The 18,581-nt window shown below is 41.3% G+C and overlaps 1 pseudogene; it reads left to right on the forward strand.

Annotated features, from left to right (window-relative positions):
- The first annotated feature begins 4,106 nt into the window (after window positions 1-4,106).
- LOC140616640 (non-selective voltage-gated ion channel VDAC3 pseudogene) lies at window positions 4,107-5,010 on the forward strand (annotated as a pseudogene).
- The last annotated feature ends 13,571 nt before the right edge of the window (window positions 5,011-18,581 follow it).

Raw genomic sequence — 18,581 nt, forward strand, 5'->3', positions numbered from 1 at the left:
AACTGAGCAAAGTCTACTGACAGCAAGTATGAAGAAGAGTGGCTGACAGATGGAGAAGGGGAATTGAAACAGGAGCCCAGGGGCGCCTGGGTGGCTCAGTGGTTGAGCATCTGCCTTTGGCTCAGGTCGTGATCCCGGGGTCCTGGGATCGAGTCCCACACCCGGCTCCCCACAGGGAGCCTGCTTCTCCCTCTGCTTGTGTCTCCGTCTCTCTCTGTGTCTCTCATGAATAAATAAACCAGTAAACAAAGTCTTTAAAAAGGGAACAGGAGAGGCCACCCAGGGGGTTTCTTGGATCTCCTTTATTCATTGTCAGCCTTGGGAGGTAGACAGGGAAGGTCAGAACTCAGGAATGAAGCCTAGTGGCACAATCCCCCTCCCTGGTCTCTCCTTTCCAGCTGAGCCAGGGCAGGAGTAGGTGTGGCCCCTATGAGGCTGACGGCCCAGCACTGCTGCTCAGCTCCAGTCTTGGCTTAGACTGTGCAATTGGGGCTTGTCTCTGAGATCACACCCGCCTCCAGCCAATTGTGCCCTCTACCCCAGATAACCTGGCCCTCCTCCTCTTCGGTTCTCAGCAAGTAGAGCTGGGGAGTGGGGAGAAAGCTGCCTTTCTGGACCTCTCACCTCCATCTGAGGAGCAGCAGCCTGGGGAGGGAAGTGTTTCAAAGTGCAGAACAGCTAGATTCAAAATCCTGTTGGTTCTGGACGCCTGGGTGGCTCAGTGGTTGAGCATCTGCCTTTGGGTCAGGTCCTGGGATCGAGTCCCGCATCGGGCCCCCTGAGGGGAGCCTGCTTCTCCCTCTGCCTATATCTCTGTCTATGTCTCTCATGAATAAATGTAAAAAATCTAAAAAGATAATAAATAAATCATGTTGGTTCTGGGGCACTTGGGTGGCTCATTCAATTAAGCTCTGGCTTTTGATTTTGGCTCAGATCCTGATCTCAGAGTCCAAAGATTGAATCCCAACTCACGCTCTGCACTGGGCATGTGGAGCTTAAGATTCTCTCTCTCCCTCTCTCTCTGCCCTTCCCCCCCCTTTCTCTGTAAACAAACAAACAAATAAACCTGTTGGTTCTAGCTCCTAACTCTTTTGATAATCATTGCTGGATCATTTTAGGAAACCATGGAATGAGAGCAAATTTTATTTGAGTCACTTTAATGCATTTCAGGTCTGTGCTGTGGGTTTTTTAAGTGAGATTGTTTTCACTGTTTCAATTTGTTTTGTTTATAAACAAACCTCGTTAGGAGGATTCTTAAAGGAGCATCTATCAGACTCCTGCAGTTTGAGCTTATGCTGCTGAATTGCTTTGACATCACTGATAACTCTTTACCTTCCCAAACTTCGATGCAGGTTAAATTAATTCAGTGAGTCTAAATTACTGCTGATAATCTTTAGTGACTATTGTCTGTTCCATTCAGAAGCAATTTTCATAGCTTTAATACATACAATGGAAATTACCTTTCCTAACAGTGAAGCCAAGAATGAATTTGATGTGGTTTTGAATGTCACTCAGTGTCGCCCAACAAACATGTCTTCAGTGCTTGGCAAGGTGACCCCTTTCTTCTTGGCACAAATCAAGGGGGTTACCCCAGCAAGGTGACAAGCACACGACAGTCACTGATCAACTCATTTCAAGAAACACTTGCTATGTCCAATAGGACAAGCTTCTGTGCTGCGTGGGGGGTAACAATGTCTTTCCTCTAACCAGTGTCTTCGCCAGAGGTGAGCACCAAGGTACATCAACAAATGGCCAACTACTAAAATTTCTGGTCGACATAAGAGATTGGTATGACTGTGAAGGAATCATTTTAACATGCTGGGGAAAAGATACTCAGCAGAAATCAAACCCCCTTGGAAACACCTGCACCCTAGAATATTTCACTGGGGTTATCTGGAAACAAAAATAGTGAAATTCCTTTGTTTCCTTATAAACCCTGCAACATCCTTACTTCTTTTTTTTTTTTAAAGACTTTATTTATTTATATATGATAGACACAGACAGAGAGGCAGAGAAACAAGCAGAGAGAAGCAGGCTCCATGCAGGGAGCCCGACGTGGGACTCAATCCCGGAACCGCAGGATCACTCCCCCGGCCAAAGGCAGGGGCTTAACCCTGAGCCACCTAGGTGTCCCAACATCCTTACTTCTTAAAGGCTCATTTATTAGTTATTTAAATTACTGAGTGCATAGTGTGTTTGTTTTGGCTTCAACCTAGTGTCATCTAGTGACGACAGGAGAATCACTTTTGATAATTATCACTTGGGAGTCACTTTATCCTCCTCAAAATATAAAGTTATAGAAGGATCTTGGCTTTGGAGATAGTAATGCTGTGTGGAAGATATCCCCCCCACCCCCCGCCAGAGGTTTTATTCGTTCCATGTAGCTGTCACCTGTGTGTGCCCACATCCCCACTCCAACCAGATCACCAGTTCTGTAGCAGGCAGGAACTTTGTCTCATTCATCTTCACATCCACCTCTGCCCTGGCAACCCCAGCACTTAGCAAAGTTCATCTAAGTAGCAGACCTGCAACAAATACTTATTAAATCAAACAGGATGTGGCCATCAAGTATTAGTATTTATTTTCTTGTGTGTCTTGTAGACTGAGTCTGAAAGTATTTACTAAAATGTTTTGGCAGCATCAGGGAAATTAGTTCCCAGCACCAAAGAACCTGCTTTGAAGAACAACCATCATATGGAAGCCTAAGGAAGACATTGGTATAGCTTTGGGGGGAGACAAAAAAGGATTTCATTGGTCTGGGGGGTTTTGGGGATTACATATCATGACAAAATTTTTAAATGTTCCAGGTATATTTTGTCCATCAGTTAGGTCAGCCTTTCTCATGAAGAAGTGAAAGCTCGGACAATGTACAGGACTTACTCAAATCAGTAGTTTTACATAGAGGCAGAATTAAACCCAGGTATCTAACTAACTCCCTAAAACTCCAACTGGTATTTTTTTCTACTACTGCATTATATTGTCTCTAAAGATTGCTAAAAACAAACATGGGCTTTTATCCCTTTTTCTTTTTGACTAGAAAACGTCTTTAAGGAATGAGTAAGAAAAGTCTTAATTCTGAGGGAAGGCCATCACATGTAAAATTTATTTTTTTTTAAGATTTTACTTATTTATTCATGAAAGATACAGGGAGAGGCAGAGACATAGGCAGAGGGAGAAGCAGGCTCCCCTCAGGGAGCCCTGTGTAGTACTGGATCCCAGGACCCCAGGATCACGACCCAAGCCAAAGGCAGATGCTCAGCCACTGAGCCACCCAGGTGCCCACACATAAAAGTTTATAACAAAAGAGAGCTTCTTTTTCTGACCCAGATGAACTTTGCAAACACATAAAACTTAAGTCACATTATCCAAGGAATGTTTTCTCTTACTCTTCAGCACTCTATTAGCTAGATATTTTCAAAGATTAATTTTTTTAAAAAAGCAATTGACTAATATATATTTTATATTTAGGAGATGCTTTTAAAAAATAAAAAATACTAGGTTTCGGGCAGCCCAGGTGGCTCAGCGGTTTAGCACCGCCTTCAGCCCAGGGTGTGATCCTGGGGTCCTGGGATCGAGCCCCACGTCGGGCTCCCTGCATGGAGCCTGCTTCTCCCTCTGCCTGTGTCTCTGCCTCTCTCTCTCTCTCTCTCTCTCTGTGTCTCTCATGAATAAATAAATAAAATCTTAAAAAAAAAAATACTAGGTTTCCCAGATATAAGGCGAGAATCTTGCTCAGACTTACCCCACCAAAAAGAGAAAAAAAAAAAAGGAAAGAAAGTATTTGGAAAAGTAGAATTTTTTTTTAAATGGAAAAAAGTAAAAGGAAACACATCAAGATGAATTTTAAAATAAATTGATTAACACAAACCAGAAACTGAATAATGAAATGTAATATGGGACTTCATTTAGATTCCAAATCAAACTAAGAATAAAAATGCATCTTTGAGATCATTTAAATATGGACTGGATTTCAGATATTTCAAGGAAATATATTGTTTATTTTGTTAGGCATGAAGATGGTACTATAGTTATGTAAGAAACTATTCTTATTGAAAGACCTTCAGCATTGCCCTGGGGGAGTGGAGACAGGCCCTCTGATTGGAGAGATGTGTAACACACTCACTTACTGTGACCTAGGAAAGGCCGCCAAGGATGTCTTCAATAAAGGATATAGATTCAGCATGGTCAAAATAGATCTGAGAACCAAGTCTTGTAGTGGAGTGGAATTTTCTACTTCTGGTCATGCTTACACTGATACAGGGAATGCGTCAGGCAACCTAGAAACCAAATATAAGGTCTGTAACTCTGGACTTACCTTCACCCAGAAATGGAACACAGACAATACTCTTGGAACAAAAATCTCTTTGGAGAATAAGTTGGCTGAAGGGTTGAAATTGACTCTTGATACCATATTTGTATCGAACACAGGAAAGAAGAGTGGAAAATTGAAGGCCTCCTATAAACGAGATTGTTTCAGTGTTGGCAGTAATGTTGATATAGATTTTTCTGGACCAATCATCTATGGCTGGGCTGTTAGCCTTTGAAGGTTGGCTTGCTGGCCATCAGATGAGTTTTGACACAGCCAAATACAAACTGTCACAGAATAATTTTGCCCTGGGTTACAAGGCTGCAGACTTTAGCTGCACACTCATGTGAATGATGGCATTGAATTTGGAGGGTCTATCTACCAGAAGGTTAATGAGAAGATTGAAACATCAATAAACCTTGCTTGGACAGCCGGCAGTAACAATACCTGTTTTGGCATCGCTGCTAAATACAAGCTGGATTGTAGAACTTCTCTATCTGCTGAAGTAAATAATGCCAGCCCAGTTGGACTGGGTTATATACTCAGACCCTTCAACCAGGAGTCAAACTGACCCTATCAGCTTTAATCGACGGAAAGAACTTCAGTGCAGGAGGTCACAACGTTGGGTTGGGATTTGAACTAGAAGCTTAATGTGGTTTTGAGCAAAGCATCCGATTTGTCCCTGGAGGTGAAGAGAACCCACTATGTTTGGCCTTAAAATTCTTCTGTGAGAGGAAGACACAAAGAGATGAAAAAATATTCCATGCTCATGGATTGGAGGAATTAATATTGTGAAAATGTCAATGCTACCCAGGGCAATTTACACATTTGGTGCAATCCCTATCAAAACACCATGGACTTTCTTCAGAGAGTTGGAACAAATCATCTTAAGATTTGTGTGGAATCAGAAAAGACCCCGAATAGCCAGGGGAATATTGAAAAGGAAACGAGCCGGGGGCATCACAATGCCAGATTTCAGGTTGTACTACAAAGCTGTGATCATCAAGACAGTGTGGTACTGGCACAAAAACAGACACAGAGATCAATGGAACAGAATAGAGAACCCAGAAGTGGACCCTGAACTCTATGGTCAACTAATATTTGACAAAGCAGGAAAGACTATCCACTGGAAAAAGAACAGTCTCTTCAATAAATGGTGCTGGGAAAATTGGATAGCCACATGCAGAAAAATGAAACTAGACCATTCTCTTATACCATACACAAAGATAAACTCAAAATGGATGAAAGATTTAAATGTGAGACAAGATTCCATCAAAATCCTAGAGAGAACATAGGCAACACCCTTTTTGAACTTGGCCACAGCAACTTCTTGCAAGATACATCCATGAAGGCAAGGGAAACAAAAGCAAAAATGAACTATGGGGACTTGATCAAGATAAAAATCTTATGCACAGCAAAAGAAACAGTCAACGAAACTCAAAGACAACCTACAGAATGGGAGAAGATATTTGCAAATGACCTATCAGATAAAGGGCTAGTATCCAAGATCTATAAAGAACTTATTAAACTCAACGGCAAAGAAACAAACAATCCAGTCATGAAATGGGCAAAAGACATGAACAGAAATCTCACAGAGGAAGACACGGACATGGCCAACAAGCACATGAGAAAATGCTCCGCATCACTGGCCATCAGGGAAATACAAATCAAAACCACAATGAGATACCACCTCACACCAGTGAGAATGGGGAAAATTAACAAGACAGGAAACAGCAGATGTTGGAGAGGATGTGGAGAAAGGGGAACCCTCTTGCACTGTTTGTGGGAATGTGAACTGGTGCAGCCACTCTGGAAAACTGTGTGGAGGTTCCTCAAAGAGTTAAAAATAGACCTGCCCTATGACCCAGCAATTGCACTGCTGGGGATTTACCCCAAAGATACAGATGCAATGAAATGCCAGGACACCTGCACCCCGATGTTTCTAGCAGCAATGTCCACAATAGACCAACTGTGGAAGGAGCCTCGGTGTCCATCGAAAGATGAATGGATAAAGAAGATGTGGTCTATGTATACAATGGAATATTACTCAGCCATTAGAAACGACAAATACCCACCATTTGCTTCGACATGGATGGAACTGGAGGGTAATATGCTGAATGAAGTAAGTCAATCAGAGAAGGACAAACATTATATGGTCTCATTTATTTGGGGAATACAAAAAATAGTGAAACAGAATAAAGGGGAAAGGAGAGAAAATGAGTGAAAATATCAGTGAGGGTGACACTACATGAGAGACTCCTAACTCTGGGAAACGAACAAGAGGTAGTGGAAAGGGAGGTGGGCGGAGGGTTGGGGTGACTGGGTGATGGGCACTTAAGAGGGGCACTTGGCGGGAGAGCACTGGGTGTTATACTATATGTTGGCAAATTGAATTCCTATAAAAATATACAAAAAATTATAAACAAAAACAAAAAAATTCTTCTGTGAAATTTCAAAAGTGTGAACTTTTTATTCTTCCAAAGAATTGTAATCCTCCCCACACTGAAGTCTAGAGATCGCAAGTCCATCCTGAGGGAGGTACTTGAAAGCATGCCTGGAAGTTGTCATGTTTGTGCCACATTTCAGTTGAGTTCCGCAGTGTTATTTTAAATGTGTTCCTCAGCGACAATGTAGTGTCACATTACAAAGGAAATGACCCAGCCTTCCAGTTTGTACATCACATCCTGCATGTCCCACACCTTTCATGACCTTTTAATAATATATTGGTCTCTGTGCTGTAGTGGAAATCTTTGATTTTGCATCAGAGTAAAATAAAATAAACCCATCACATTTGGAACATAAAAAAAAGAAACTATCCTTATTTTTAAGGTATGTGCTGTGAAGCATTTAAGGGTGAAATGTTGAGGAAGCAAAAGTTTTCCTTGTTTTTCTGGCTGAAACTAGGTTTAAAACACCTCAGCAAAGGAAAAAAATAAATAAATCATGTATGACAAAATGTTAATTTATAAAATAGAAATGACATTTTATGAGAATTCATTGTATTATTCTTCTACACATAAAATTGTTATAATAAGTTCTCGTGGGAATAATGTTGAAAAGCACATTGAATGAAGGAAATAGTCTTCCTAATTTAATCTTAAATACTATTTCCTTGTTGAAATGACTTTTGGTTAAGTGTGACAGTAAAATTATCTTTGATAAGGAAGTACTAAGCTAGCCAGATGCTGAATAAAATTGTACATCTCACCTTCCTATAAGTGAAAAAGTGTCAGAGCCCTAAAAAAAAAGCCAAAGCTATGAACAAAATCAGTATTTTCTTTAAAGAGAAAATGTGGCAAAGAATTGGCATTCCAGGAATCAGAGAAGTTAGAACCTGGAATCATTCTCAGGAATGATTCATGCGAGATGACAAGGTAGGCAACTCTGTCAGTACTCCTTCCATCCCAAGAGTCTGGGCACTTTTTTCTTCTCTTTTCTTTTTTAATTAATGTTCCTGCACTCTGCAACACTTCCCTTTTACATGAATGTCTTCACAACGCTGTTTCTATTATAAATCTCACAACCAGCATTTGCTCACATTGATGATTCGATTGTGTTTGGACTTTCGGTAGGGAATAGAACTTTCTTCTGTTTCAATCATAACTCTGAAACTAGAGAAGAGAGATATGGGTCAGGATAGGCAAGATTATGCTGCAGAAACAAGATAACCTCAAAATCTCAGTGGCTTCAAAGGTTCATGTCTCACACAAAGAATCTCCTGTGAGTCAGCAAGGCAATGGGTGGGAAAGACTGGGTAGGGGTAGGGCGCCAGACTGCCAGAGCCTTCCCCACCTTGTAGCTGTACCATCTGGGACTTGCCTCTGCAGGACAAGAGCGACTAGGACATACCACTGGGGCTTCTCACCAGTCACCACTTCTCTACATTTCTTTGACAAGAACTAGTCATTAGGGATGCCTGCATAGCTCAGTGGTTGAGCATATGCCTTTGGCTCAAGTCTTGATCCTGGAGTTCCAGGATCGAGTCTCACATCGGGCTCCCTGCAAGGAGCCTGCTTCTCCCACTGTCTATGTCTCTGCATCTCTCTCTCTCCATGTCTCTCTTGAATAAATAAAATCTTAAAAAAAAAAAAAGAACTTATTGTGAGATCCCAACTAGCTGCAAGGGAGCAGAGAAGTGTGGCCTCCCATATATCAGTGAAAGAAAAGTAACTGTGTTTTGGTGAGCACTGTTTCTACCTCATTACCATCACTTGCTTTGTAGATGTATAGATCATTCATTCATCCTTGTGTAAAACGATTGCAGGTACCCCCTATATGCAGACACTATCCTGGGCAGTGATAACATTCAGAGACTTAATCCAAAGGCTGTATTTTGTAAAGGAGCTCTACTATCCTGAGAAGATAGTAAGTTCTGTCTTTGTATTGCTCACCAGAATGAAAAATATAAACTCAAAGAACAAAGATAAAAATATGTTTGCTGAAACATAAATGACATATATCCAGGAGGTGTTCCGTATTGGAAATACTTAAATACTTAAAATTTTTAAATTTTAAAAATTAATATCAAGGATGATCCTTGGAGGAAAACATACTGTGTTCCTGTCTTAGAGGTGTCACCTACCATGGAAACTAAGGTTCAGGTGCCTCCTTCGTTAAGATGAATAAAAGAATAATATTACATACCTCAGAGAAGGATTAAATGCAATGATGCGTGTAATGTGTGCACAGTATCCAGACACAGCAGGTGCTCTGTAGTCTGAAACACATAATTTCTAATTAAAGTCAAGTAATTTAAAATAACACAAAAATGGTATCCAACTGGAGGAAGTTTCTGCCTCCCTACCTCCCTATCATCCATCCTTCCTGAATGATTTGGTTTGAAAGCCACTAAGTGGGGGAGCAAGCAAGGCCACCGTCCATGACCAGAACCCAGGCAGGGTGCAGAAGGCGTCTGGGTGGGGGACAAAGCAGGCTGGTTCCCTACAGAGGACCCCGAAGCAATAAGTAAACACACTGAGAAAAATGGGAGCCAGTTTCCTCATTTTCAGAGAAGGAAGTTACAAATATAGAAAACAAATAAACTAGAATAAACTTTGTGGTATTAGATTTGGAATTCGAAGTATTGATATGAGTTCATGGTTTGGAATATACAGCTAAAGAAATAAATGTAAATGCCTCATACATGCATGATGTGTGTGGTGTGTAGGGATAGATAGGTAGATGGATGGATGGATGGATGGATGGATGGATGGATGGATGGATGATAGATGGATAGAGTGAGCCTAACTCTATCTGAAAGCAGTGATATGCTATGAACCATATGCACTCCTTGGAATCTCGATCTTGGTTTCTAAATATTCCCTACCAAAAAAAATAATAATTAGAGATTCTTGAGAAATGGGTAATCCTAGGATTGGGACAGGGAAATTACAAGATGGGTTTAGAACATCTTGTGCCAGAATATTGGGAAGATCTCAGTGCATGACAGGGATGTGTTAAAAGGACACCGAAGCCAGTTCAATGGGCCCCACACTGTACAAATCCAGGGCAAAATAAATAATGTGGCCTTGAAACAAATAATTACAGTAAGAGATGATAGCCCATTGAACAAAAAAGTATCTATGAGTCTATCCTGACACAGTGAAATGACATAATAACTAATGGGGAGAAAAGGAAGCTTTCCTTACAGTGAAATGCCAACTAATAAACGCTGGAATTAGAAAATCACTATTTGACAACATGGTAATCATGAGAACAGCCAGCAAATAGTAATAGATTACTAAAACTATCTAGTGGGTGAAATTTGATAAGGAATGGAGTATTTACACGTTCTCAGAGTCTCTCCTCACAGAAGTCTTATTGATCACAAAAGAAAAAGAACAACCTGACAATAGAGAAACCCGAAAGACAACACTTAATCAAATGATCAAAGTTAACACCACCTGTAATGAACCAAATTGAAATCTTATACCACTTGAGCAGGCACAGTGAGAAAAATTCACCATGACTGCCAAAAAGCATAGCCTGAAATAATTGGAGGAAATACCAGGCTGATCCAGACTGAGAGCCGTTCTAGAAAACAACCAGCTCGTAGTTTTCAAAAGAGCAGAGATGGTGAAAGTCAAGGACAAACTGAGGAAATGATGGATGAAGACAAAAGACAGATAGGAAAGTAGCCTTCCAACCCGGCACAGATGTGGCGCCTCATCCTAGACTGGACCTTTCTGTAAGGGATAGTATGGAGACCACTGGCAAGCCTTAAATAGGGTCTGAGGGCCAGTCGATGGTACTTTACCAGTATTGATTTCCTGATTTTGATGGCTATTTTGGGGTTATTTAAGAGAATGTCCTAGTTATTAGAATTTCTCACTAAAGTGTTCAGGATTGATACAATGTTACAGCAAGCAACCTTCTCTTCACTAGCTCATGAGAAAAAATTCTTTGTACTACCTTTAACATCCTTTCTCTAAATTTAAATAAATGTAAAATATACAAAAGCGAGGGATGGTGGTGGGGATGGCTGCACAGCAATGTGAGTGCACTGAATGCCACTGCACTGTACACTTAAAAATGGTAAATTTATGGGGGTGCCTGGGTGGCTCAGTTGGTTAAGTGTGGGACTCTTGATTTCAGCTCAGGCCATGATCTCAGGGTTGTGAGATCAAGCCCCAAGTGGGGCCACCATGCTCAGCAGGGAGTCTGCTTGAGATTCTCTCTCCCTCAGCCCCTGCCCCAACTCGTGTGTGCCACTCTCTCCAAAATAAATAAATACATCTAAAAAAAAATTAAAAGGTCAAGTTATGAGCCTTTACCACAATTAAAAAAAAAAAAACTTAGGAAGATGGGAAATAAAAATTAGAGAAGGAAACAGTTGCTTAGCAAACACATTTGGAACAGGTTTGTCTAAGCCAAAATTGCATATGTGTGTGTGTGCAAGGATCTGTGTGCACCATGCTTGCCTGTATCTTAGAGAAGGGAATCAAATGGACTTCTCTAACGCACGGGGTCTTCCGGGCAGCATCACCCTGAGGGCCACTTGGAACCCGGTGTAGACATTTTTCTATTGTCACTGTGACGGGGGAGGGGTGAGCTGCTGGAACTTAGTGGGTGAGAGCCTGATGCCAGGCCTCCTGCAATGTGTGCGCAGGACCCAGAGAGAAAGAACTGCCCAGCAGCCATTTGTGAGGTGAAAAAAGCTAGTTTACAAATATCCCAGCCTAGAACTCCACATTCCATCTAAATGCGAACTGTTTCTTTTCACACTTTTCACATTTACCGACTTTTCCAGGAATACAACTACCGTGTAAATTGAGAGGAGACTCCTCTGTTGTATTTGAAAGTGTACCAAGAAGCTGCTCACTATTGGGGAAAAATGAGGTCACCTCCAGCAGGGGTGCCTGCCTGTGGTATTCCAGGGGCCAGAACACACACCTTCCTCGCTCTGCTATTGCAATTTGCACACGCAACTATGAACAGAGCTGTCTGGCATCTCCTTTGAACTGCCTTCCAACCAGAAACTTATTAAATTGGCAGAGACATGAATACAAAGCTGGAGTTTAATTTCACTAAAAGGATCCTTTCAGAATACTTCCTATGATTGTTATCAGATGTATATTGATTTTGTCACTCAAGGATGAGAAAGGCTTCGTGAAATTGCATATTGGAATTCTTCTTTTGTGGCCAGGATTTTCTAGTCTTTTCCTGACACTGGACCAGGGGTCTGCCCAGGGCCTCTCGCCCTGTCCTACTGTCTCTCTCTCCACTCCATCCTCTCTGCCCCATAGCCCACCAAAGCCCACGGCCTCCAAAGCTTCATTTACTACAGAGTGACTTTAAGGAAATCAATTTAGGAGATACGCTTTTGGCAATCCACTGTCCCATGTCAAAAGGCAGGAAATTATTTGACAGCATGCTTATAAGTGAATTCATAGCTCACCTGTGAGGAAATCATACTTCCTCATTTTCACAGGTCTATAATTTGTTTTTGATACATATCATGACTTCAAAAAAGGTTTTCCCCGTCCTTCTTTCAAATAAATAATTTTGGGGGGCACTTGGGCGGCTCAGCTGGTTAAGTATCTGCCTTTGGCTCAGGTCATGATCCCAGGGTCCTGGGATCGAGTCCCCACATCAGGCTCCTTGCTCAGCAGAAGATCTGTTTCTCCCTCTCCCTCTGCTCCTCCCCCTGCTTGTGCTCTCTTGCTCTCTCTCTCTCTCTCTCTCTCTCTAATAAATAAATAAAATCTTATAAATAAATAAATAAATAAATAAATAATAAATAAATAATAAATAATTTTGGTCTGTAATTTCTTCTAGCTTTTACTCATGACTTTACTCTTTCTCTTTCCGTGCTTTTTCTACAGAGTGTCATCTGCTCTTCTTACTCGTTGTGAGAATAGACATTTATTATAAGTAAGTGCAAATAACCATTTCCTGTGCTTCCAGTATAGCTATACCTCAGCATTTAAATATTTTTTTTCATAAACTACTTTCTTTTATTCCTCCTTGATTTTGTAATTAGAACATTATATTTGTTATTAAGTTACATGTGTAGGTAGCTACACCTGAGTACACAGGGTTAGGGGTATCAATGCTGGAGGTTCCAAATTCTGTGCTTGCAACCTCCAAATGGAGTGACAACTTAATTCCTAGGCCTCTGCTTCCTCATATGTACTGGGGAGATGCTAAAGGATACCTTTCTCCAAGGGTCCTTGGGGCAAAGACCAAGAACTTGGTAGACATCAGCAATCTCTGTTCACATTTATGAGTCAACTGCAGAGAGACACAGAATAAGAAGTGGAGGACCCTAAAAACTTTTCATTTTCCTATTAAGACCCAGTTATGTCTTTTTGCTCTTGGGTTCCATGAAACTTTCCCGTATTCTAAGATAGCTGTTTTTCATTTACACTAAGTCAAGTTAGTTTCAGCGAACCTGTAACCACGGAGCTTGACTAATACAGATGAAAGAAGTCTGAATCTACAGTAACCACTGCAAATGAAGCTAAGGACTTCAGAGGAGCTGAGGAACACAGTGCTGGAATTTGGAGGTGATGTGACGATAGATCCCAGTGCTTACTCGGTAGACCCTCTCTGAGCTGTCCACTGGAATACCTGTCAGTGTGCATAGAAATACGAGAACTTGTGACACCACTGGACATTAGAGAGATGAGAGTACCATGGGCCAGAATGTGAGGGAATTTCCACTGACTTTGGAGTGGATGAGCTTGGACTGAAAATCACCCTTTTGAATCATCCCTCCCTGTCATCGAAGCCAGCATGGTAATGGATGGCTGGTAAGACAGTAAGGAAGTCTGACTCACCTCCATTAAAAGTTCCTATTAATAGCTTGAGAACACTTCTCGAGCAAGCCAACTTGTCATTCATGTGTGAAAGTAACAAAATGGTCTCAAATAGACAAGGACTCAAAAAAATGCACCATTCTAATATCTTCCTGAAAGCACCGTTTCAAAGAATAGGAATGCCATGCAGTAGGTATTAAAACCAGTTGAACATATACATAATTTTTGGGCTATGGTTTCAAAGGCAAAAAAAATGATTCTTAAGAAAATGTAGGACCAAATACTTAACATATGTTAGGATATTATATGAAAACCAGGGAGACAGTATGGGGAAAGGAGATCTGTACATCTGTACATCTGTTCTCAACTTCAGCAACTAGACAAATTGATTTTAACCACGTGGGTCTTAAACTTAAAGGTAACCTCACACAGACTTAAATGGGGTGTCTATTTCCAAAACATTTTGGGAGATAAAAGCAAAAAAAATATAGCCTAGGTCCCAGATGGCAAGAAAACAAAGAAATATACAAAGAAGTTAAAAAAGCAGCCTAACAAACAGAAAGCCTAAAAAGCATCAAAAAGACTGAAATAGGGGCACCTGGATGGCTCAGCGGTTGAGCATCTGCCTTTAGCTCAGGTCGTAATCCTGGGGTCCTGGGATCGAGTCCCATATCAACTGCCCCACAGGGAGCCTGCTTCTCCCTCTGCCTACGTCTTTGCCTCTCTGTGTGTCTCTCATGAATAAATAAATAAAATCTTAAAAAAAAAATACTGGAATAGGACCAACAGTATCAGTAAGATGATCAGTAAAGACACACCTAGGGATGCCTAGGTAGCTCAGTGACTGAGCATCTGCCTTTGGCTTTTTTTTAAAGATTTTATTTATTTATTCATGAGAGAGAGAGAGAGAGAGAGGCAGAGACACAAGCAGAGGGAGAAGCAGGCTCCAGGCAGGGAGCCCGACATGGGACTCGATCCTCGGTCCCCAAGATCACGCCCTGGGTGGAAGGCAGTGCTAAACCGCTGAGCCACCCGGGCTGCCCCTGCCTTTAGCTTAGGGCATGATCCTAGGGTCTGGGATCAAGTCCCACATCAGGCTCCTTGCAGGGAGCCTGCTTCTCCCTCTGCCCAATCCCCATCTGTCATGAATAAATAAATAAAATCTTTTTAAAAAAGACATCTATTTTTTTCACATGATTATTTTTTCATTTTTTTAATTTTTAATTTCTTTTTATTGAAGTTCAATTTGCCAACATATAGCATAACTCCCAGTGCTCATCCCATCAAGTGCCCCCCTCAGTGCCTGTCACCCAATCACCCCAACCCCCCGCCCACCTCTCTTTCCACCACCTCTTGTTCGTTTCCCACAGTTAGGAGTCTCTCATGTTCTGAAAAGACACATCTAAATGCTTTAATAATAGTAGAAAGCTCAATGAACTAGCAGAATAAAATACCAGACACATATGAATGCAACTGTGTAAAGCACGTATAGAAGAATCTGGAAGGAAAAATGGGAAAATGTTTAAATTAGTTGTATCAGGGTATATGTGAATTTTTGGGTTTTGTTTTGTTTTGTGTTCACTTTTTCTGGTGTCTGTGATTTGTCAACAATGAGCATATATTATTGTATTAAGCAATGCTCATAATTGCAAGCAGCAGAAACTGACTCTGGCTGCCTTCCCTCCACAGAGCAAGCGACAGGCTGGGGACTTGGGGAAGAACTGATGTTGCAGCTTGCAGAATTCCCTCTGCTTCCAGGGGATCATCAGTCTTTTTTCTCATGAGGCCTTCAACTGATTGGGTGAGGCCCACCCACATTGTGAAGGGTAATCTGCTTTACACAACACCTACTGACTTAAATGTTAATCTCATCTAAAAATATCTTTACAGCAACATCCAGACTAGTGTTCAACTAAATATCTGGGTATTGTGGCCTAGCCAAGTTGAAATGTATAATTAACAATTACAACAACCAACACTGAACCTAGGGAACATGCTGGAATCCTGCAGCCAGAATGTGGGGGGAGAGAGAAGCCCACCTCACTCCTACAGTGAGAAGCAGGGCTCTGTGCCTAACCAGTCCTACCTCATGAGGGTGCCCAGACATAGGAAGGGAAGCTAAGTGCTGCACAGCATCAAAAATACCAAATATTTAGCACAGTTATAAACAAAAAATATCTTTTTCTCCTCACTAAGGACCTTCAGGTCCAGCAGCAAGCTTTAAGTAAGATCTGAGGACCATGAATCACATTAGCAGGATTTTATGACTTCACCCTGTAACCCAGTGGCTCTTGCACCTGCAATGATTTTCTCTTCATGACTTTTCTGTGTTGGGCAACTGAATCACAGGTCCCCAGTCACCCACACCAGAAACCTGGGCTTCATCTTCCACCCTTCCTCTGCCTCAGCACCCATACTCCGTCAGTCCCCAATCCTATCATCTCAAATATCCTCCTCTCTGTCCCTGTGGCCACCAGCCTGGTCCAGGTTTTCATCATGTCTTGCCTGGACTAGAACCCAAATCTCCCAGTGGATCTTGCCTCCCATATTCTTTTCTCTGCCATCTCTAACTGTCCTCACAGGCCCTCAGAGCAGATCTTCTAAAAAACAATGCACACCCTGCTGATCTGAGCCTTGCCTGTCTGCCTGTGGATCCCATCTCCTGAATATGGGTCCCATCCCCAAGGCTGGGTCCCATCGCCAGAATGTGGAGACAGACAGCACCTGTTCCAATTTGCCAGATGTAAGGGGTTCTTGACACAGTTTTCTGATGTTTTGAAATAGACAGAGGTGTGAGGCTGCATTGTGCCCCACCGCAAATGAGAAGGGAACACACTGAAGCCAATAAAAAGCTGGAAAGTTCAGAATTTTAAGTGAATTTACTTTTCCCACCTGAGGAGGTAAAATGAAGCTTGGATTCACTCCACTTTGCTCAAAGTGTTTTTCTGGATAAAATATTCACTCAATTTATAGCCCCTGTTGTACATAACTTATTATCTAAATTTGTACATAACCTATTATCTAAATATATATTCATGGAAACCTATTTTAATCTTTTATATGTTCATTTACACACATAGTCATTCGGCAAAGCTTCATTGAGCGTCTATTCTCTGTCTGGCACCATGTCAACGACTGAATGCACCCAGATGTGTAAGAAAAGGCCCATCTATTATGGTTTAGCACATACATCAGTTCCTCCTGGCCACAGGCCTGGTATCGGGCTAAGATTATTAAGTGCCTGCCACAGTCAAAGACACCCATCCGCTGGTAGTCTATGAGTCAAAAATTGCTATTTGAACATTTTATTGGAACTCTATACACAAAAAATTAATAAAAGTGTGTTTATCTCTTTCACCAGTGTATTAAGAAAGATAAACGGCCAAAACAATGCTGCCCTAGAATTGAGCCACTCTGTAACTACTCATCGTTTCAAAAAGAAAAAAATAAAAAGCATCTCTTTCTCTTGGCTTCTCTTTCTGCTCAGTATGGTACATTCATCACCTAAGACTTTTCCTGTCTCCTTATTTCCATTCTGATTTCTGCATATGCCAGAGGTTACTGAGTGACTTATCTTTAACAGATGGAACGGTTACTCAAACTCTCCAAAATATTTGATGATTGTGGAAAGAAGCACATTTGTGAGACATTATTCCATGCATATAATTTTGGCTATGCAACTTTTAGTGGGAAAAATAAAACATCCTGAAGTTTCTCTTGAAACACCCACCAATCTCGTTTTTTAAAAATACGAAACAAATCAAACACCCATCTGTATCCTGCTCTCTACTAAATAATCTTAAAATCAAGTGAAAAACAACAGTGGGTAGCAACCAAACCAACCCTTTGTTTATTTTGATACAGTTGGAGGTGGTTGACTTTAATCAATTGCCAAACATTCTTTTTTTTTCTGAAATTTAAACTTAGATTCTCATGTCAACAGAACGTGTAGATGATCTGAAAATTGGAACAACTCCATTTTTGGATCCAACTTCCTTCATATGTCAATCTAAACAAAATACCCTTTGTGGCTTCTGTACTTACAAAGCCCAGGACTGTGTTTCCAAGAATTCTATTAGTAATCACCAGTAATGAGAATATTTGTACAGAATTAAACAGCCTCCCCAGTCAGGTTTCACTGGTTGTTCCACCCATCTTCCACTGCCCCCCTGCTTGGCCCTCCACTCTGGTCATGCTGTCCTACTCCTCGGGCCTTCACTACAAGCCAGGTGCATCCCTACCACTTCTCTTTCTTGGCCTCAGGCTGTGCCTGTCCACCCTAAAACAAGGTGTTTTACTTTTCTCACCATCCAAATAATTCCTCTCCATTTTTCAAAGACGAAAATAGGTGTCACCTCCTCCTTGAGTCCTCCCTTGACCATGCCAATTCATAGTCTTCCCTTCTTAAAGGGCAAGGATTCTCCTTGAGTGAGCTAGAGAGAGGGAGACCTTTCACTCTCTCATCATCTTTATTTTTTTATTTTTTTAAGATTTATTTATTTATTTATTTATTTATTTATTTATTTATTTGAGACAGAGAGGCAGAGACACAGGCAGGCAGAAAGAGAAGCAGGATCCACAAAGGGAGCCTGATGTGGGACCTGACCCCGGGACCCCAGAATCACGCCCCAGACCGAAGGCAGGTGCTAAACCGCTGAGCCACCCAGAGATCCCCCTCTCATCATCTTTAAATTTTGGCTGTTGCAATAGCATTCTAACAGATCCCTCAGCCATGATGCACTTACTTCTAAAATTCACTCATAGATCTGCCAGAGTGATTGTTGTAAAACAAATTTGATTGTGTCCCTCTTCTGCTTAAAATCTTCAGCTGTAAATTCTAGAATGATGAAAGAACCTGGAACTCAGGTTCCAGAAACATGGCATACTGAGCTAATGTAAAACTTACTCCCAACCTTATAATATTTTCACAATCACATAGAAATATCAGATAAAAGATAGCAGAAATTATTTTAAATGTATAGACGAGTTCAAAAGCTTCTGGTGTCAGAGTGAGT

Source organism: Canis lupus, chromosome 1 (assembly GCF_048164855.1).
Source record: "Canis lupus baileyi chromosome 1, mCanLup2.hap1, whole genome shotgun sequence".
NCBI lineage: Eukaryota > Metazoa > Chordata > Mammalia > Carnivora > Canidae > Canis > Canis lupus.